Here is a 22,004-nt window from a genome sequence, read left to right on the forward strand (position 1 = left end):
ATAATAATAATAAATTTAATTTTAAAATAAAAATAAATAACAGTAAAAATAGTAGAATGAGAGAAAATAATTGCAAATTATATACCTGATAAAGGGTTAATATCCAGAATATATAAAAACTCAAACTTTACAGGAAAATACAACCCAGTTAAAAAAAAATGGGCAAAGGACTTGAATAGACATTTCTCCAAAGCAGATATATAACTGTCCAATAAGCACATGCAAAGATGCTCAACATCACTAACCAACAGAGAAATACAAATTAAAACCTCAATGAGATAGCACCTCACACCTGTCAGGATGGACATTATCAAAAGAACAAAAGAAGTATTCACAAGGATGTGGAGAAGCTGGAAACCTTGTGTACGCTGAAGTCAATATAAAAAGGTACAGCCACTATGGAAAACAGTATGACAATTCCTCAGAAAATTAAAAGTAGAATTACCATATGATCAGGACTCCCACTTTGGGATATATATATACATTTTTTAAATCCTCAAAGCAAGATCTCAAAGAGATATTTGCACACCTGTGTTCACTGCCCTGTTCTTCACAGTAACCAAGAGGGGGAAGCAACCCAATACATACAATGTAATATCAGGTAGCCTTAAGGAAGAAGGAAATCCTGTCATGCTGCAACATGGATGAAAGTGGAGGACATTACACTAAATGAAATAAGTCACAAAGGGGCAAATACTATATTATTTTACTCATAAAATATCTAAAGTATTAAAAATCATAAAAACAAAATGTATATATAATTTGAATATATATATGATCAAAAATACATATGCATATTATTTCTTGATAGTGATATCTAAGTGTATTTCTCAGATCAAGGTGGCAGGCCCAGCAGTTAGGTTGTTGGAGTGTAGTGTTACTTGTACACAATCAAGAAAGCATTATGGAGGTTCGGCAAAAAATTAAAAATATCTACCATATGATCCAGCAATTCCGCTTCTGGGTATTTATCTGAAGAAAAAAAAAAAACACACTAATTTGAAAAGACATATGCACCCTCATGGTCACTGCAGCATTGTTTACAACAGCCATGATAGAAACAACCTAAATGTCCATAGATAGATGAATGGGTAAAGAAAATGTGGTTGATACACACACACACAATGAAATATTACTCGGCCATTAAAAAGAATGAAATCTTGCCTTTTTTGAAAATATGAATGGAGCAGTGAATGCATTAAGCTGAATGAAATAAGTCAAAGATAAATACCATATGATCTCACTTACAGGTAGAACCTAGAAAACCAACCAACCAAATAAAAACAAAAAACAAACCAAGCTCACAGACACAGAGAACAGACTGAAGATTGCCAGAGGAGGCAGGGTGGGGGCAGAGTAGAAAATTACTGTGAGATAGCAGTTTTGGCTGAAAAGCCCATATTACCACTTTAACTGGGGGCAGGCGTGGTGGTGGGATGAATGAGGAGAATCAACAGGTACAAACTTTCAGTTATAAAATAAGTAAAGTACAGCACAGCAACTATAGTTAATGATACTGTAGTATAATTATACCTCAATTACACCTCAGTCTAAAAACATTGTAAGTATTGGATATTGGGCATGTGGCCCTTAATAGATGAATCACAGCATTAAGGCTGTAGTAATGCAATATGTCCCCCTTATTTTTTTCTTTCAAGTTTAAAGCAGGCAAAACTAGACTGGAGAAGTACCAGGGATAATCACTCCTCTGTTAATTAGATTTTATAAAAATTAATCCTTTAAGGCTCCTTTCTAACTTAGATTAGGTTATATTACCTTTTTTTTTTTTTTTTTTTTTTTGGTCTTTTTGTCTTTTTAGGGCCACACCAGCAGCATATGAAGGTTCCCAGGCTAGGGTTCCAACCAGAGCTGTAGCTGTCAACCTATGCCCATAGCCATAGCAACTCGAGATCCAAGCCGCATTTGTGACCTACACCACAGCTCATGCCAGATCCCCAACACGCCGAGCAAGGCCAGGGATTGAACTCTCGTTCTAATGGATGCTAGTCTGGTTCATTAACTACTGAGCCACCACAGGAACTCAAAGTTCATATTACTTTAAAAAAAAAAAAGAAATAGTGCAGAGGTCTTTTTTTGTTTTTACACCTATCATGCCATGAATTTATAGGGAAATAAATGGGTTTCAGTGGCTCAGATTATTTTCCAATGGTTCTCACAAAGTGTGCCTCTCTGGCAGAGCTGGTTGGTGCTTCAGTTAATCCCAAGTTCCTTTCTCTTTGGCTTCTTTCTTTTTCTGACCACTTTCCTTCAGACGGTTCAGAAAGCTATCTCAGCTTTGAGAGTGCTTAATATGCTTAATAGGTACACTGATGCTCTTGGCAAGAATCTTGCTCTTGATTTTTTAAACAATGCCAACTATATGCTGGCTAACATTGCAGTCTTCCAGTTTTGCCGTGCTGATATTTGTGAGGCATTCTTTTTTGGAACACTGCCCATTCCACTGATGTCAACCACATCACCTTTCTTTAGATTCACATGTATGTGCCAAAGGGATAACTCCGTGTTTTTTGAAAGGCCCAGAGAACACAGAGCAGGTGCCCCTCCTCTTTCCCTTTGTGGTGTCCTTTGTGTTGTGCTTGTCATTTTGGAGAATTACTGTGAAATGACAGTTTTGCCTAAAAGGCCCATATTACTATTTTAGCTGGAGGGGGCGGTGTCCGTGAGATCCCAAATTATCAACACAATTTGCCCACCTCCAACCCCACTGACTTGCTTTGAAATAGTTTCAAACTACGCTTTTAAAGTGGAATCAGCCAGAAGGTAAGGGTCCGTGGGAAATGATTTCCCAATATTTCTATATAAATTAAAAAAAAAATTTTTTTTGGCTGTGCCCACAGCATACAAAAATTTCCAGGCCAGGGATTGAACCCCACACCATAGCTACCTAAGCCACAGCAGTGACAATGCCAGATCCTTAACTGCTAGGCCAACAGAGAACTCCTAAACTCAAATTTAAATTCATTTTTGGAATAAGGCAGGCTCTTTGCTGTTTACAAGGTATGTAGGAAGAACCTCAGTTCTTGTGTGTTTCTCCTTTACTCTCATGTCACTATCATGCTCACAACACTTTTTTTTTTCTTTTTTTTAAATCACAACACTTCTTACACAGTTATTATGGAGGTTTTCCCTTCACCAAGCAATTCTGTTAACACCAGCTGAGTGTCCTACAATTTAATTCTGATTTAACCTCGAGATATAGCATCAGCTCCCGTAGGTTAAGGGCTCATTCCCATCTGACTGTTCCTCACGCCAATTTCAGATGATCAGAGCAAATCACAGGATTATTACCTGCGCTTCATATCCATCAGCTATAAATTGGACAGTCCCGAGACCCACTCCTCAGGTTCCATTAATTTGGTAGAGCAGCTCGCAGGACTCAGGTAAAACAGTTCACTTACTATTTACCAGCTTACTACAAAAGGACATAATAAAGGATACAGGTCGGGCAGGGTCTTGAATTGTAGGTGCTCCTGTCCCCATAGAGTTGTGACAGGCCACCCTCCCAGTATGGAGATGTGTTCACCAACCTTGAAGTTCCCCAAACCCCAAACTACTGGAAATTGTATGGATGCTTCCTCACATAGGCAGCCTCTCTAGAGAACAGGTAATTCTAAGCTTCTAATCATGGCTTGCTCTTTCTGATGAGCAGCCCCCATGCAGAAGCCCCCAGAGAGCTGCCGCACTAGAACAAAAGATGCTCCTATCCATCCAGGAAATTCCAAAGGATTTAGGAAATCTGTGTCAGGAGCTGGGGTAAAGATAAATATTAAAACAAAAAATGCTCCCAGTGCTCTTATCTCTTAGGACTCTCCTGAATTTAGGGTTTCAGGAATCCTGTGTCAGGAACTGGGGTCAAAGGCTAAATATTAGAATAAAAGATGCTCCTTGCACCCCTATTTGCAAGGATTCAGGAGCCCTGAGTCAGGAACCAAGGGCAGAGACCATTATTTACATCGACTATCACCTCACACAAGGTCATTTCCAAGTTGCAAAAAGTATCTCCCTCCCACATTTTTGCAATTTCTCTATTCTCTTGTTCAATCTTGGTTGCCACAATCAGAAAGTTGGATGTTTTTCTCCTTGTATCTTTAGTGGATACCTCAGCAGCAGACAGTAACTGCTCCAGGCCTGCTAAACAGATGTATTTAAACCAATTTTAGATGCCTGAAAAGTTTATTATTTTAGTGTCTAAGATATTGTAGGGCAATTGGTACTATGATGATGGGAAATTAGGCAATAAAGAAGTGTTTTATACTCACAGATGCCCAGAATCAGCAGGCACAGCATCACACGGGGCCAGAGGGTGAAGCGGGGTCAGAGGGTGAAGCGCCAAGGTCTGTAGGGAGGCAGAATGGGTGAGGGGAAAGCTTGGGCCTGAGCCTTTAAGGTGGTTCCACCTGAAAGGGAGGGTAGGGCGGGGCAAAGAGTTTAGGATTAGTTTGAATAAATTCAGCATGTTCTGGGCCATAGGGTGACCCTAGTTGTTCAGCATCCAGCTCTGACGTGATTACAGGACGAAGGAATATTGTCTCCTGATTATAGTTTAAGTGAGCCATAACTGTTTTTCTATTTTGTTGTTGTTGTTGTTGTTGTTATTGTTGCTATTTCTTGGGCCGCTTCCGCGGCATATGGAGGTTCCCAGGCTAGGGGTTGAATCGGAGCTGTAGCCACCGGCCTACGCCAGAGCCACAGCAACGCAGGATCCGAGCCTCGTCTGCAACCTACACCACAGCTCACGGCAACGCCGGATCCTTAACCCACTGAGCAAGGGCAGGGACCGAACCCGCAACCTCATGGTTCCTAGTCGGATTCGTTAACCACTGCGCCACGACGGGAACTCCTGTTTTTCTATTTTTTGTATTTAGTTACATTTTTAAGATTGTAGAGATCATAATGTTTAAACTTAAAGGGATCTCCAAGTACGACTACAATTTGATTATATTAAGTCCATGAAGTTTTATCAATTGGTGCATTTTAGCAAACGTCAAAGTTAATTTAGAGCGTTAAAAAACAAAATTCAGGAGTTCCCGTCGTGGCGCAGTGGTTAACGAATCTGACTAGGAACCATGAGGTTGCGGGTTCGGTCGCTGCCTTGCTCAGTGGGTTAAGGATCCGGCGTTGCCGTGAGCTGTGGTGTAGGTTGCGGACGCGGCCGGAGACTACAGCTCCGATTCGACCCCTAGCCTGGGAACCTCCACATGCCGCGGGAGCGGCCCGAGAAATAGCAAAAAAAACCCCAAAAAACCCCAAAAAACAAAATTCAGGGAGTTTCCATCGTGGTACAGTGGAAACAAACCCGACTAGGAACCATGAGGTTTCAGGTTCGATCCCTGGCCTTTCAGTGGATTAAGGATCTGGTGTTGCTGTGGCTGTGTTGTAGGCCAGCGGCAACAGCTCCGATTAGACCCCTGGCCTGGGAACCTCCATATGCCATGGGTGCAGGCCTAAAAATACCGAAAAAAAAAAAAAAATCAACTAAGTAAGTTGAAATTGAATAAAGATCTTATTACCTTTATTCAAAGATTCATGAATTGGGCAGCAGCCAATCTACCAGGCAGTAAGAAGCTTCAAGGAGCTGTATAAAATGAAAGACTTTCAGGAGTTCCCGTCCGTGGTGCAGTGGTTAACAAAACTGACTAGGAACCATGAGGTTGCAGGTTTGGCCCCTGCCCTTGCTCAGTGGGTTAAGAATCCGGCGTTGCCGGGTGAGCTGTGGTGTAGGTAGCAGACCCGGCTCAGACGCTGTGTTGCTGTGGCAACAAGGAAGTTATACTAAGTAAAAAAGGAGGTTGACTATTGCAAGGTCACTTTCCTTCAGGGGATGGCAAGAGTCTATTGGCAGATTATCACAGTAGTGCAAATCACGGGATTCCTGACTAACTAGTTAAGATTCAGTTTCAGGGAGAGCAGGAACTCTCAGTTTGGTGACTTGGGGCTTAGCATGAGCAACTCCACTTTGGGTCCATCCGTTATCTTGGTTTGGTTTTGTTGTTTTTGTTTTGCTTTTTAAAGCTGCAACTGCAGGCTAGGGGTCAAATCTGAGCTACAGCTGCCAGCCTACATCACAGCCACAGCAACTTGAGATTCGAGCCTCCTCTGCAACCTGCACAGCTCAAGGCAATGCTGGATCCTAATCCACTGAGCAGGGCCAGGGATTGAACCAGCATCCTCATGGATAATAGCTTGCTGCGCCATGAGGGGAATGCCCCCGTTATCTTGTTTTTAACAAGAGCCTATATTATAAGCACAAAAGCCAATCAGAACTTTTTGTTGTTGTTAAATTCCTTTAGCATATAAACTCTGTTACACACACATACACACACATATACATATATAATTATCACATTTAACTTATTTGTTGGGGGTTTTTTGGCCACACCTGTGGCATGTGGAATTTCCCGGGCCAGGGACTGAACCCAAGCCATGGCTGCAGCAACCCCAGATCCTTCACCCACTGTGCCAAAGAGAAGGTCCTCAAATGTCAGATTTTAATATATATTATCTTTTATTTTCTCCTGCTGTGTCTAGGGTTTTCAAATTTTTTATTTTGTTTTCCTTCCCTCTTCCTTTTTTTCCCCATTTTAGACTTTTACCTGTCTGAAGCCCCAAGTTTGAGTTTCTATCTCTGGCTAATAAGGGGAGGAGAGGGATGGCCCCATCTGTAGCATAATCATTTCCTTTTTCCCCCTTTCCCCCCTTTTGAACAAAATCTTTTAGAATAACTTATATTGAAACCATGCCCCCAAAGGGTTAAAAGAAGCTGGTGCCTTAGAAATCCTTGACTGCCTCTTACAGAACAGCAAATAAGGGAACAGCTTGTTAGAAACCCCTTTGCTTGTAACTTGCCCCTACTAATTAATTAAGCCTGCTTTTGTTTTCTCTTCTTTCACTCATTGCACATCCTCTGAGCTTCACCAAACGCTTCCAACATATGGGTCACTATAGAGATGGGGGCTTAAATCGTTTTCCAGAAATTCGGAGTGGGCTCCTCCCCAGTTAGGAGGATTTGTTGGAACCACTAACTCTAAAACTGGGCCTGTGCCGAACACTGATGAGCTCACCTTTTCCCTACTTTCAATCAACTTTACTCACAGCTAAGACCACCCAGATCCTTTATCCCTATCCCATAAATATTTCAGGCTTCTATCCTTCAGGGAGGTAGATCTGAGATTTGCTCTCTTGTTTCCTCACTGTGTCACTGGGAAGAAACTTTGTATTCTATTACAAGTTAATCACTAAACGGATGCTGCCTGTAAGTCTAAAGTATACATAACGCCCCGTCTCTGGGAACCCTGCCTCCAGATAATGAGCATTATGCTCAAATATCTTTGTGTAGCTCATAGGAAACATCCTGACCAGGCCCACCCTTGAATGACAGCTGGAAGGATGAAATGAACACGTGGCCTCCAGAATCTGTCTGGAACCAGGACTTTACCCCCACCCCTTTTAGTATAAAAGAAGCCTGAATTCTAATTTGGAGAAGATGGTTCTTTGGGACACGACGCCAGCATCTTTGCAGTCTGCCAGCTTTCCGAATAAAGTCGCTATTCCTTGCCTCCACAACTCATCTCTGGATTAGCTGGCCAGTTGTGCAGTGAGCAGAATGAGCTTGGATCTGGTAAGAGCTTGGGTGCCTTGAGAATAAACTCTCTGCTGTAAAGCTCAGCACCTCAGTGTCTGGCTTGCTGCATGTCAGGCAAACAAACCTGGTTCAGTAACCGTATGTCCAGATCGGTAAAATTCCCCCCCTTTCTTTCCCCCTCTCTGAGTGTGTACCTGATAAACTCCTGGTGGTCTGAGAGAGCTTGGCGGTGAATAGCTGCTGCCTCTCCTTCTAACTAGTGTCCTACTCAACCTCAGAGGCCTTAATAGGACAACAGAACAAAGACTAACCTCACCCAAGCAAGAAGGAATTCCATCAAAATGAAACCGAACACCTCTGACTCAACATAGCCAAACCCAGACTGGGACTTGAACCCATGTTTTTTGTTGGTTTGTTTGTTTGTTTTAGAATCACTTACTTGGTGTCTGGACTTACTGAGGCTCAGGTTTTTTGTGTCTCAGCGCAGAAGGAATTTAAAGAGAGGCAAAGTGATAGGCAAGAAATAGACTTAGCAAGATGGGACGCTTATAAGGGCTACAAGTAAGGCAATAAGGCTCTGCCCCAAGGATTAAATGGGCTACATTTTTATAATCCAAGGAAAGTGGAGAGTGAGAAAGACTGTATTATTCCTGATTCTCAAGTAGACAGCAGGATTACATCACCAGCTCCTCCTCAGGTAAGAGAGTATTTGACCCTATGAGATCAAACTAGGACTGTCATGGTGCTTATTCAAATCAGCAGCAAGGCGGTAACATAGGCTAAAACATGTTGCATCATCTCAGGTTTCCTTATAACGAGTCTTCTACTCTGGAATGTCATCTTTCCCTTAAATTCTTGTCCTTGGTCCTAAGGATCATTATCTTGCTGAACTTGAATGCAGACCTCGTTTTATCTTTCACTTAATGACCTGAGGTATATCTTCTGGTTTATTTTATGATTTTAACCAAGCCTGCTTTGTTCCATGACATTCTGATAGCTTTCTTGCACAATCATTCACTTTCATTGGTCTCCCAAATTTCCCTAGGTTTCCCTCTCTATCTGTGGTCCCCCACTGGGACTTCTACAACTACCTGGGTGACTATCCGACTCGATCCCTATCAAAAAGACTGCCTTTGTGCTCTTCTGCTCCTCTTACAAGGACCCCAGTCTGCCAGCTAACCCTGAAGATTTTGCACTTACCAAGATTTCACAATTATGTGAGCCAATTCTTTAAAAATCTCTAGATAGATAAATAGACAGATGGGTGGATAGACAGTGCAGATCAATAAATATAGATATAATGTCTATTTATATCTAGAGTTTTTGTTTTTTGTTTTTGCATTTTTAGAGCCACATCTGCAGCACATGGAGGTTTCCAAGCCAGGGGTGGAATCAGAGCTGCAGCCGCCAACCTATACCTCAGCCACAGCAACACCAGACCCAAGCCACATCTGCAACATACACCACAGCTTGCAGCAACACTGGATCCCTCACCCACTGATTGAGGCCAGGGATCGAACCTGCATCCTCATGGGTACCAGTCGGGTTCTTAACCTGCTGAGCTACAATGATAACACCAAACCCTTATATGTTTGATAAAATAATTTTTGACAAGGATGCCAGGACGATTCAATGGGGAAAGGAAAAAGGTTTCAACAAATCATGCTGAGAATATCATATAGCTACATGCAAAAAATATATCATATTCAATAATTAACTCAAAAGGAATCAAAGACAAATGTAAAACCTAAAATGTAAGGATTTTATAATTTCTGTAAGAAAACACAGGGGAAAATTTCATGACATTAGATTTGGCAATAATTTCTTGATATGAAATCAAAAGCATAGGCAAGAAGTAAAAATAGATAAACTGGACTACATCCACATTAAGAACTTGTACATCAAAGGATAATATCAAGAGAACAAGAATACAACTCATATGGAGTTCCTTTTGTGGTTTAGAAGGTTAAGAACATGACTAGTATCCATGAGGACGAGGGTTCGATACCTGGCTCCACTCAGTGGGTTAAGGATCTGGCGTTCCCCTGACCTGTGGTGTAGGTCACAGATGAGGCTCAGATCCCACGTTGCTGTGGCTGTGGCTTAGGCCAGCAGCTATAGCTCTGATTTTACCCCTAGCTTGGGAACTTCCATATGCTGCAGGTGTGGCCCTAAAAATATATATATAAAATTTAAAAAAATGGATTTCCTGTCGTGGCACAGTGGTTAACGAATCTGACTAGGAACCATGAGGTTGCAGGTTTGATCCCTGGCATTGCTCAGTGGGTCAAAGATCTGGCGTTGCTGTGAGCTGTGGTGTAGGTCACAGACGAGGCTCAGATCCCATGTTGCTGTGGCTCTGGTGTAGGCAGGTGGCTACAGCTCCGATTCAACCCCTAGCCTGGGAACCTCCATAAGCTATGGGAGCGGCCCTAGAAAAGGCAAAAAGACAAAAAAATAAATAAATAAAAATAAAATAAAATAAAGCCTCATAGGATGGTAGAGAATATTTGCAAATCATATATCTGATAAGGGCTTACTATCCAGACTAAATAAAGAACTCCAAAAACTCAACAATGTAAAAAACAACTTGTTTAGGAGTTCCTGCTGTGGCGCAATGGGATCAGCAGCATCTCTGGAGCCATGGGACTCAGGTTCGATCCCGGGCCTGGCAGAGTGAGTTAAAAGGATCTGGCATTACCATAGCTGTGGCATAGGTCACAACTGTGGCTTGGATCTGATCCCTGGCCAGGGAATTCCATATGTCATGGGGTGGCCAAAAAGAAACACACAAAAAACAAATTTGTTTAAAAAATAGGATATGGAATTCTCTTGTGGTGCAATGGGTTAAGGATTGGTCTTTGTCACTGCAGTGGTTTGGGTTGCTGTTGTGGTGAGGGTTTGTCAATTTCTGGCCTGGGAACTTCTGCATGCCACAGGTAAGGCAAAAGAAAGCAAAAAAAAAAAAAAAAAAAAGACACCAATCTTTTTTTGGAGTTCCTGCTGTGGCAAAATGGGATCAGCAATGTCTCTGCAGCACCAGAACACAAGTTTGATCACAGACCCAGCCTTGCACAGCACAGTGGGTTAAAGGATCTGATGTTGCCACAGCTGCAACGGATCTGATCCCTGGCCTGGGAATTCTACATGCTGCAGGGCAGCCAAAAAAGAAAAAAAAAAAAATAAATCAGAAAGGACTCAAATAGACATTGCTCCAAAGATGACATACAGGAGTTCCCTTTGTGGCTCAGCAGTCAACGAATCTGACTAGCATCCGAGAAGACAGGTTCGATCCCTGGCCTTGTTCAGTGGGTTAAGGATCCAGCATTGTCATGAGCTGTGATGTTGCAGATGTGGCTTGGATCCTGTGTTGCTGTGGCTATGGTGTAGCCCAGCAGCTACAGCTCCTGATTCAATCCCTAGCCTGGGAACCTCCATAGGCCGCAGGTACGGCCCTAAAAAAAAAGAAAGAAAAAAAAAAAAAAACGCACAAAGATGATATACAGATAGCCAGTAAACACATGAAAAATTGCTCAATATCACTAATCTTTAAGAAAATGCAAATCAAAGTCACAAAGATTTTGTGAATAGTCAACTTCACATTAGAATGGCTATTATTTAAAAAAAGAAAGTGGGATTTCCCACTGAGGCACAGCAGAAGTGAATCCAAGTAGTATCCATGAGGATGCGGGTTCAATCCCTGGCCTAGCTCAGTGGGTCAGGGATCCGGCTTGTGGTGGGTGAGCTGTGGTGTAGGTCGAAGACCCATCTCAGACCCAGCAGCTATAGCTCCAGTTTGACCCCTAGCCTGAGAACTTCCATATGCTGGTGAGTTTAGCCCTAAAAAGCAAGCAAGCAAGCAAATAAATAAATAAGTAAATAATAAATAATAAATAAATGGAAGGAAAGACCAAAAAAGAAACAAGACAAAAAACAAACCCAGGAGTTCCCGTTGTGGCTCAGTGGTTAACGAATCCGACTAGGAACCATGAGGTTGTGGGTTCGATCCCTGGCCTTGCTCAGTGAGTTAAGGATCTGGCATTGCCATGAGCTGTGGTGTAGGTCGCAGACGCGGCTTGGATCTGGTGTTGCTGTGGCTGTGGTGTAGGCCAGTAGCTACAGTTCCGATTAGACCCCTAGCCTGGGAACCTCCATATGCCGAGGGAGCGGCCCTAGAAAAGGCAAAAAGACCAAAAAAAAAAAAAAAAAAAAAAAAAAACCCAGAAAATAACAAGTGTTTGCAAAGATATGGAGAAATTGGAACTCTTGTGTCCTGCTGGTGGGAATGTAAAATGGGCAGCTGCTGTGGAAAACAGCACAGCAACTCCTCAAAAAATTAAATATTGAATTACCCTGTGATCCAGAAATTCCACTACAGGTATACATCTAAGTTGAATTGAAAGCAGGGATTTTTTTTTTTCTTTTCTTTTTTTTTTTGGGGGGGGAGCTTTTTAGGGCAGCACCCGCAGCATATGGCAATTCCCACGCTAGGAGTTAATCATAGCTACAGCTGCCAGCCTAGCCACAGCCACAGCAATACGGGATCTGAGCTGGCAATGCTGGATCCCTGACCCACTGAGCGAGGCCAGGATCAAACCCAAATCCTCATGGACACTAGTCAGATTCTTTTCTGCTGTGCCACAAGGGGAACTCCAGAAAGCAGGGACTTTAAGGATATTTGTATGATAATATTCACAGTAGTATTATTCACAATAGCCAAAAAGAGGAAACAATCATTTAGATGGACATTTAGTCCCTCAACAGATGAATTAATAAAATGCAGTATGTACAGACAATAGAATATTATTCAGCCTTAAAAAAATGAAATTCCCTTTTTTTTTTCCTTTTTGGCCACATCCTTAGCACACAGGAAGTTCAAAGCATGTGAAGTTCCCAGGCCAGAGACTGAACTCACACAATAGCAGTGACCCAAGCCACAGAAATGACAATGCTAGATCCACTGCTCCTCCAGGGAAATCCAAAAAGAAGGAAATTCTGTCACCTGCTACGACAAGGATATAATTGAAGGCATTAGGCTAAGTGAAATAAGCCAGACACAAAAGGACATTTTCAGCGAGGAAGAAAATTTCCTCTACTCTTCTAGGTTCTGCTGGCTAGTCTAAGAATTAAGTTGACCTGAGACAGACTAACAGGAGAAAATCGATGTTCCATTACATGTATAGATTGGGAGATAGCCAGGAAAAGAGAGTAAATCTCAAAATGACCAAAACGCTAACCTCAAATACCACCTTCAGGTAAAGACAAAAGAGGATGTTGGGGGTAGCAGTTTGGGACCTCAAAGAATCCCATGAAACATGAAATAAGTGTCTGCTGGGCCAGCTGTTGGAGGCATGAATATGCGACGTGACAAAGAATAGAAAGAAAAGACTGGCTAGGGGATTAAGATGGCGGAATAGAAGGACTGGAGCTCAACTTTTCTCCTAAAAACAACAAAATTCACAGCTAAAGACTGAGCAATCTCCACCCAAATGGACTGGAAACCCATACCCTACTCTAGAAGAAAAAGAGGAGGCCACATCCACAGGTAGGAGGGGTGATTTCGTGATATAAACAACCCCATACCTCCCGGGTGGGAAGCTCCACAGACTGAAAACTAACTGGCTCACAGAGACTCACCTGCAGGAGTGAGAGTTCTGAGCCCCACATCAAACCCTCACATGCTGGGATCTGTCACTGGGAGAAAGAGCCCCTGGAGCATCTGGCATTGAAGGCCAGTGGGGCTTGTGCGCAGGAGCTCCACAGGACTGGGGGAAACAGAGACCCCATTCTTAAAAGGCGCACACAGACTTTCATGGGCACTGGGTCCCAGGGCAGAGAGAGGTCTCCACAGGAACCTAGGTCAAACCTGACTGCAGTTCTTGGAGGACATCATGGGAAAACAGGGGTGAATGTGGCTTGTTGTGAGGGAAGGACATTGAAGGCAAAGCTCTCGGGAATATTCAGCAGCTGCCTTTCTCTGGAGGGGGCCATTTTGGGAAAATCTGGCCCCACTCGTCAGTCAGTGCTGAGAAGCCCCAGGGCAAACAACAATCCAGGTGGGGTCACAGCCCCGCCCCTCAGTAAACAGGCTACCTAAAGAGCCTCAGGCACACAGCAGCCCCTAATCCCATCCAGAGACTAAGCCCCACCCACCAGAGGGATTAGAATCGGCTCCACCTACCAGTGGGCAGGCATCAGCCCCTCCCATCAGGAAGCCTACAGCAAGCCCCCCATACTGACTTCAGCCACAAGGGGGGCAGACACCAGAAGTAAGAGAGGCTACAACTCTATTATCTATAAAAAGGTCACCACACCAAAAACCTATAAAAATGAAAAGACAGAGAACTATAACTCAGATGAGGGAGAAAGGAAAAACCCCAGAAAAACAGCTAAGCAAGGAGGAGATTCTCAGCCTCCAGGAAAAAGACTTTAGACTGTTGATGCTGAAGATGATGCAAGACATTGGAAATAAACTGGAGGCAAAGATGGATAACTTTCAGGAAACACTAACCAAAGAGATACAAGCTATAAAACTTAAACAAGAAGAGATGCAAAATACAATAACTGAAATAAAAAACTCACCAGAAGCAGCTAACAGCAGAATACAGGAGGCAGAAGAACAAATAAGCGAGGTGGAGGACAGATTAGAAGAAATTACGGATGCAGAAGAGAAAAGAGAAAAAAGATTGAAAACAAATGAAGAGAGTCTCAGGGAACTCTGGGACAATGTTAAACGCACCAACATCCGTATTATAGGGGTGCCAGAAGGAGAAGAGAGAGAGGGGGGGACAGAAAAAATATTCCAAGAGATAATAGCCGAAAACTTCCCTAACATGGGAAAGGAACCACTCACTCAAATCCAGGAGGCACAACGAGTACCATAGAAAATAAACCCAAGGAGGAACACACCAAGACACATAATAATCAAACTGACCAAAATTAAAGACAGAGAAAATCTTGAAAGCAGCTAGGTAACATACAAGGGAACTCCAATAAGATTATCGGCAGTCCAGAAGGGAGTGGCATGATATACTTAACGTGATGAAAGGAAAAAACCTCCAACCAAGAATACTCTACCCAGCAAGACTCTCATTCAGATTTGAAGGAGAAATCAAAAACTTCTCAGATAAGCAAAAGCTGAGAGAATTCAGCAACACTAAACCAGCCTTACAACAAATACTAAAGGAACTTCTCTAGGCAGGAAAGAAAAGATCAGCAACAGGAAACAAAAATTCCACAAATGACAAGGCTCACCAGTAAAGGTATATATACAGTAAAGATATGAAATCATCCATGCACAATTATACCACCAAAATCAGAAATCATGAGAAGAGGTGGGTACAAATGCGGGACACCAGAAATGAACTTGCAATTAAGAGAACAACAACTTAAAACAATCTCATATACATATAGACTCTTACATCAAAACTTCAGAATAACTGCAAACCAAAAATCTACAATTGATACACAAACAAGGAATCTCTGGAGAAGAAATATATCTCATCGAAAATAAGTGCATAATCCACCATGAAGGGGGTCATTTGACATCATTCTTGGAATGCTGAAGTCTTCTTAGATATGATTCTGATTTCCTCTCCATCAAAGACCTTATGATAATTATAATTAAATAATGCCACTGTACAATTAAATAATACAGTTCTACAACTGTATTATTAATAACCATTTCTCTCCATGGTACAATGTAAAGTCTATAATGTCTTGTTTATTACATCACCTAGAATGGTGTAATGCCTTTATTGCAGAATCAATGAGATGGAACAAATTGTGAGGACATATTTATATAGTTACACTGTTTTTTAACCAACTTATGCATTTTATATTTTACTTATTTTCAGAGGGTGTATTATTTTTGTTATGCTTACCAGTTGTTATTCTTTTTATTAGGCTATATAAGATATTTAATGGTATATAAGGCTTTCTTCTTTGTAAATTTTAGTTGCATAATATAACAATTTAATATAATGCTAATTTTTAAAGAAAAATTGAAATGTTACAGATAAAACTAAGTAGTAAAGCTGAAAGCCATAAAATTGGGATAAAGTATAGAATAAATTTCCTATTTGTCTCAGCATATTTTCCATTCCACTTCTCCAGTGGGAGTCACTTAATCTGTTTCTTAAGATCCATGTTATAATAATCTGTGTGAATGTAATTGTGTGTAAATGTATGTATTTTATTCTGTAAAAAATAAAAAAAAAAAAAAGCTGTTTTATAAAAAAAAAAAAAAAAAAAAGGGGAGTTCCCGTCGTGGCGCAGTGGTTAACGAATCCGACTAGGAACCATGAGGTTGAGGGTTCGGTCCCTGCCCTTGCTCAGTGGGTTAACGATCTGGCGTTGCCGTAAGCTGTGGTGTAGGTTGCAGACGCGGCTCGGATCCCGAGTTGCTGTGGCTCTGGCGTAGGCCGGTGGCTACAGCTCCGATTCAACCCCTAGCCTGGGAACCTCCATATGCCGCGGGAGCGGCCCAAGAAATAGCAACAACAACAACAACAACAACAACGACAAAAGACAAAAGGCAAAAAAAAAAAAAAAAAAAAAAAAAAAAAGACTGGCGCCATAGAGTGGCTGTAGAGGTCAGTCTACACAAGGTCTCGTGACTCTCTCATGACCCTTGAGGCAAATGAATGAGAACATCATCAACGAATGGCATCTGGAAAACAAGATTGCTGAAGCCCTGATGTTGCTGATGGAAAACCATCAGCTCTGACAGTCTCAGGACTGGAGCACGCCTTGGGGGACTTATGGGAGAGGCCATAGATTGCTTGAAGCAAAGAACAAACTATGGCCTGGGAGGGCTAAAACATTTATGACTACTTTCTGTGCTTAGGAATGCCTGTCCTAGCATATCTCACTTCCAATAAGTTTGAAGTAAAATACCGATGTATCCCCTGCACGTACAAGGACGTAGAAAAGAGTAAATAAAAACCATGAGTTGGCTCAGAGGGTGGCTATTGCCTCTTGAAGGCGGTAGCCCCCTGATCCCCACTCTATTTCTATGTCTCTTTCTTATTATTTCTGGGGCACCGCTGACTTCGGGACCTGGGTTGACAAGCAGGCCTTGTCAGCCAGCAAGAGACAATGAGACCCAGGGAGGATTGCTAGCTTCTTCCCTGTTTACAAACCTAGTTCATACTATAGTTAGAGGATTGCTAGCTTCTTCCCTGTTTACAAACCTAGTTCATACTATAGTTATCTATGGCGATAGCTTCCTTCCCGAAACAGGTCCTTTAAACACATTCTTTTACGCAGTTAGGGGGAGATCAAAGTTTCTTCTCAAATCTTTTTGGGCTTTGATTACTTTCACCTCAAAATAACAGACCTTTGGGGGTGGCAAGTTATGTCCCCCTACCACAACCCACACACACATTTATGGCCTCGCCCACAGCATATGGAAGTTCCCGGGCCAGAGATTGAATCTGAGTCCCAGCTGTGACCTACATCCTAACTTTGGCAACTTGGGATACTTTAACCCCCTGCACCAGGCCTGGATAATACCCAAGCCTCTACAGTGATCCAAGCCACTGCAGTCAGGTTCTTAACCCACTGCACCATAGCAGGAACTCCCCCTACAACATATATCGCACAATTCCACTCACATGAGGTACCTAGTTTACCCAAATTCAGAGACAGTAAGTGGAATGGTGATTGCCAGGGGCTAGAAGGAAGAGGAAATAGGGGGTTATTATTTAATGGGCATAGAGAATGCGTTTCAGCTTGGGAAGATGAAAAGGTCTGGAGATGGATGGTAGTGATGGTTGCACAGCAATGCAAATATACTTAATGCTGCTGAACTGTATGTATATAACGTTAAAATGGTAGATTTTACATTTTACATTTTAGCAAAATAAAAAGATTAGAGCTCTAAAATCAATACAGTAGTTTGTTTTTTTTCTTTTCCAGGCCAGGGATGGAACCTGTGCCACAGCAGACTCTAGCACTGCAGTGACGATGCGGGATCCTTAACCCATAACCCCATTATAGCAAAATAATTCCTATACTCTTTTTCTTTCTAGGTCATTCTAGCTAAAAGTTGTCAGTTTTACTGATCTTTTCACAGAACCAAATTTGGTCTCATTGATTTTCTCTATTTTTCTCATTGTTCAATTTTTTTCACTCTAATTTTTATTATTTCCTTTTTTTCTGCTGGCTTTTGGTTTAGTTTGTTCCTATTTATTTAATTCTTTGAGGTTTAAAGCTACATCATTGGGAGTTCTTGTGGTTCAGCGGGTTAAGAATCTAATATCCATGAGGATGTGGTTTCAACCCCTGGCCTGACTCAGTGGGTTATGGATCCAGTGTTGCCGTGAGCTATGGTGTAGGTTGGAAGCAGCAGCTCCTATTCCACCACTAGCCTGGGAACACCCATATGTAGCAGGTGTGGACCTAAAAAAAAAGAGGGAAAAAAAAAAAAAAAAGAAAACAACAGACCAGTATCTCTTGTATATATGGATATTAAAAAACCTCAAGAGAGTTCCCGTCATGGCTCAGTGGTTAACGAATCTGACTAGGAACCATGAGGTTGCGGGTTCAATCCCTGGTCTTGCTCAGTGGGTGAAGGATCCGGCGTCACCCTGAGCTGTGGCGTGGGCTGCAGACGTGGCTCGGTTCCCATGTTGCTGTGGCTGTGGTGTAGGCCGGCGGCTGCAACTCTGATTTGACCCCTAGCCTGGGAACCTCCACATGCCTCGGGAATGGCCCAAGAAGTGGCAAAAAGACCAAAATAAATAAATAAAAAACCTCAAGAAATACCAGCAAATGGAAACCTGCAGTATATAGAAGGGGTATACAATAACCAGGTAAGATTTATCTCAGGAATACAAAAGAGGTTCAACATATGAAAATTAATCAACATCTTATACCATATGACTTGGGGATCTGAAAACTGACAGCACTAACCACTTGAACCTAGCCAGAACATAGATTGGGACTTGAACCCATGTGCCAGGACTTGAACCCAGCCTAAACCCAGACTGGGACTTAAACCCACGGTTTTAAATTAGAATCACTCACCCTGTGTCTGGACTCACTGAGGTTCAGGTTCTTCATGTCTCCGAGCAGAAGGAACTCAGCGAAAGACAAAGTGATAGGCAAAAAAATACATTTATTAGGATAGGATGCTTGTGAGAGATGCAAGCCCTGAGGATCGCGTGGGCCACAGTTTTATCATCCAAAGGAATGGAGGTTGGAAAAGACCGCCTCTTCCTTTCTGGGAATAGTAGCTCCTCCTGGGTATCCCGTAAATTGTGTATTCAAATCAGCAGAAGGGCGGTCCTCAAAACTCCTGCCCTAGGTCTGAATCTGAAAGCAGGCCTCATCCCATCCCCCATCAAACAACCCGAGGTAGTTCTCGCACTTCCACTAGTCAGGCAAGCCTGCATTGTTCTGATGACTTTTTTGAGCAATTTATTAACTTAAAGTGATCTCCCAAAGTCCCCTAGATTTCCCTCTCTATCTATGATCTTCTACTGGGACTTCAATAACTACCTGAGCCTACAGCATCCCTATCAGATCCACAAGAACACCCTTAGGCTCAGTGATTTTCTGGAAAGAGTCACAACACTCAGAAAAGCCATAATAAGGGTCACCAGGGGTGGTGGCTCCTTGGCTTAAGGATCTGTCATTGTCACTGTTGTGCTCTGGTTACAGCTGTATCATGGGTTAGATCCCTGGCTGGGAAACTTTGGCATGCTGCGTGAGACCAAAAAAAAAAAAAAAAAAAAAAGAAAAAGAAAGAAAGAAAAGCTGCAATATTTATGCTTATGATTTATTTTAGCGAAAGGATACTCTTTAAAATCAGCAAATGGAAAAGGCATATAAGGCAAAGTAAGGAGAGAGGAGAAGTAAGGTTCCAGTTGTCCTCCCCCAATGGAGTCACATAAGACAGCACTTAATTCTCCCAGCAGCCATGGGAGGCAATAAGTGTGAAGTGTGTGAACCAGGGAAGCTCACCCAAGCCCTGGCGTCCAGGCTTTATAGGGAGCTCAGTCATTTAGGCACGTGGTGACCATATAACTGACCTGAGCTACTCAGTCTCCAGCTCCCCAAGAGGTCAAACTGATACAGCCTGATCCAGAGCTCAGGCAGACTCTTACCACAAGTCACATTATTAGCATAGATTAACAGTCTGATCAAACAGATACAGGGTGCCCCAATGCCTCAGATATACAACATCCTGAGGCAGGATTATCCAAGAACTCAGAGATAAATTCCCAGGAGCCAGTCAAGGGCTAATCCTCTCTTTAGCATGTGCAATTCTGCACTGGAACCAGCCAAGCCCATTGAGCTAACCTAATAGTGCATATCATTAAAATAATAAAGAAAAAATAATTATCTCAATTTATATAGATACTAATTTGACAAAAATCCAATACCCCTTCAAGATAAAAGTGCTCAACAAAATTTAAGAAGGAGAATTCTGCTGCAAAGAAAACGCCGGATCCTTAACTCGCCACGGCACACCAGGAACTCCAGAGTGGCTTTTCCTGTTTAACTTCTGTCCTTCAAGGACCCTGCAAGATGAGGTGGGTACTTTATGTTTTCCCATCCCCCAAGGGGCAGTGGACTCTTATGCCCAGAGGGTGTAAAGTGCCTGCTCTAGTTGACTAATGGTGGGTCTTGATTTGTAAATTACAACATAAGCTTTCATGATCCTTTAAAAAACATATCAACCTTCTTGAAGTAGAATTTACATACAGAGAGTTCCCATCGTGGCGCAGTGGTTAATGAATCCGACTAGGAACCATGAGATTGCGGGTTTGATCCCTGGCCTTGCTCAGTGGGTTAAGGATCCAGCATTGCGTGAGCTGGGGTGTAGGTCAAAGACGAGGCTCAGATCTGGAGTTGCTGTGGCTGAGGTGAAGGCCGGTGGCTACAGCTCTGATTAGACCCCTAGCATGGGACCCTCCACATACCATGGGTACAGCACCAGAAAAGACAGAAAGACAAAAACAAAACAAAATCAAAATGACTAACTTCAGCCTGATCCCAGGGAACTCTGGTGTGTGCACTGAACCAGAAAGTGGCACAGGAGTTCTCACACCAGGCAAGGGGACCAGGCTTTTGACCCTGCTCACCATGTCTGTTAGCCATTGGCCAAACTATACTCCCACCCCTGGCCCAGGAAGGAAGAGGCACAGCTTTTCTGGCCAGCTGTCTCCTGTTTAGCTAATGGTAATTCTCTGGATTCAACCAGACAGCAGTGGTGGGTATAGTGAAGGCAAACTGGACAGGGCACCAACAGCAACCACTTCAAGGAAACTTGGTGAAGTCACCTAAGAAAAGTTTGGGGGGGTACAATGGCAGGGCTGAGGTGTTTATGTATATTTTTTATTTATTTTTCAGGGCCGCACCCACGGCATATGAAAGTTCCCAGGCTAGGGGCCGAATAGGAGCTACGACTGCCAGCCACAGCCACAGCTCACGGTAACATCGGACCCTTAACCCACTGAGCAAGGCCAGGGACCGAACATGCGTCCTCATGGGTTCATGACCATTGAGCCACAATGGAAACTCCGAGCTGAGGTGTTTAAAGAGTGTTTCAGCCATTCATGTGGGTGCAGCAGGTAAGAAAACTGCAGAAAGGAACAAAGGATGCAGGATGAGCAGACTGGGGAGGGAGAGCAGCTGAGGAAAGACCGCGCTTGTTTGGGGACGGAAGGGCCAGTGTTGGCCTCAGCTGGTTGTGCTTAATTCTCTTCCCTCAGGAAGTCAAAACTGAGGGTGGTAGATTTCAGTCAGACCAGAGGTCGAGCTCACAGAGTCTAATGACTGCTCTGAGGATGCAGCTAGCTCCGCATCCTCACAGATTACAAGCGTGGACCTAGGATGACCCTTCCTGAGACCAAACCCAGGAAAAGGAAAAACTGGAAGAAGAAGCCTTGTCAGGACTGGCAACCTTTGGACCTGCATATAAACCTCTCCTTGGGCACCTTTCGCAGTGGGGACTTATCTTCCTCTGTCTTGAGGAAGGTGAAGCAGAGCTGCTGGCCCCTGCGCCTGTTTTGTAGGAAGCTGCACATCAAGAACGTACCGATCATCCGGGCCATGGAGATCCTGGACCTGCTGCAGCTGGAATTTATTCAAGAGCTGGATGGAGATAAGGGATTGCTTTGGGTTGCTCTCACGTGACAGCAAACTTGCCCGACAAGCGGAGCAAATGAAAAACCTGTGCAGCTTCACGCGGTCTCAGCCCATCTTCGGGACTGCAGCTGCCGAGAGGGAGCTGCCCTCTGATGCTTTCACTTCGTTCCTCTCCCACCTAAGCCCTCTGGGACGCCTCCAGCTGCTCCACCTGTCCTCCCACCACATTTCAGGCTACTTGCACCACCTTCTCAGGTGAGCACAAGGGAAGTTTCTCCCCATTCCTTAGTGACAGACTGCA

General features: G+C 43.1%; 1 long non-coding RNA gene and 1 pseudogene across 1 annotated transcript; both read right to left on the reverse strand.

Moving 5' to 3' along the window:
- On the reverse strand, positions 1-21,709 carry LOC102159902 (uncharacterized). The gene is made up of 3 exons (XR_014806181.1): positions 18,635-21,709; positions 4,281-4,357; positions 1-972 (listed from the first exon to the last, which is right to left on the reverse strand). It is a non-coding gene; the product is annotated as an uncharacterized LOC102159902 (long non-coding RNA).
- LOC146402347 (large ribosomal subunit protein eL21 pseudogene) lies at positions 2,021-2,650 on the reverse strand (annotated as a pseudogene).
- Positions 21,710-22,004: the final 295 nt, after the last annotated feature.

Source organism: Sus scrofa, chromosome 6 (genome assembly GCF_054392235.1).
Source record: "Sus scrofa isolate SSC_HxYL_T2T_F1_AM1 chromosome 6, Sscrofa_HxYL_maternal_Yorkshire_Landrace_v2.0, whole genome shotgun sequence".
In the NCBI taxonomy this organism is placed as follows: domain Eukaryota; kingdom Metazoa; phylum Chordata; class Mammalia; order Artiodactyla; family Suidae; genus Sus; species Sus scrofa.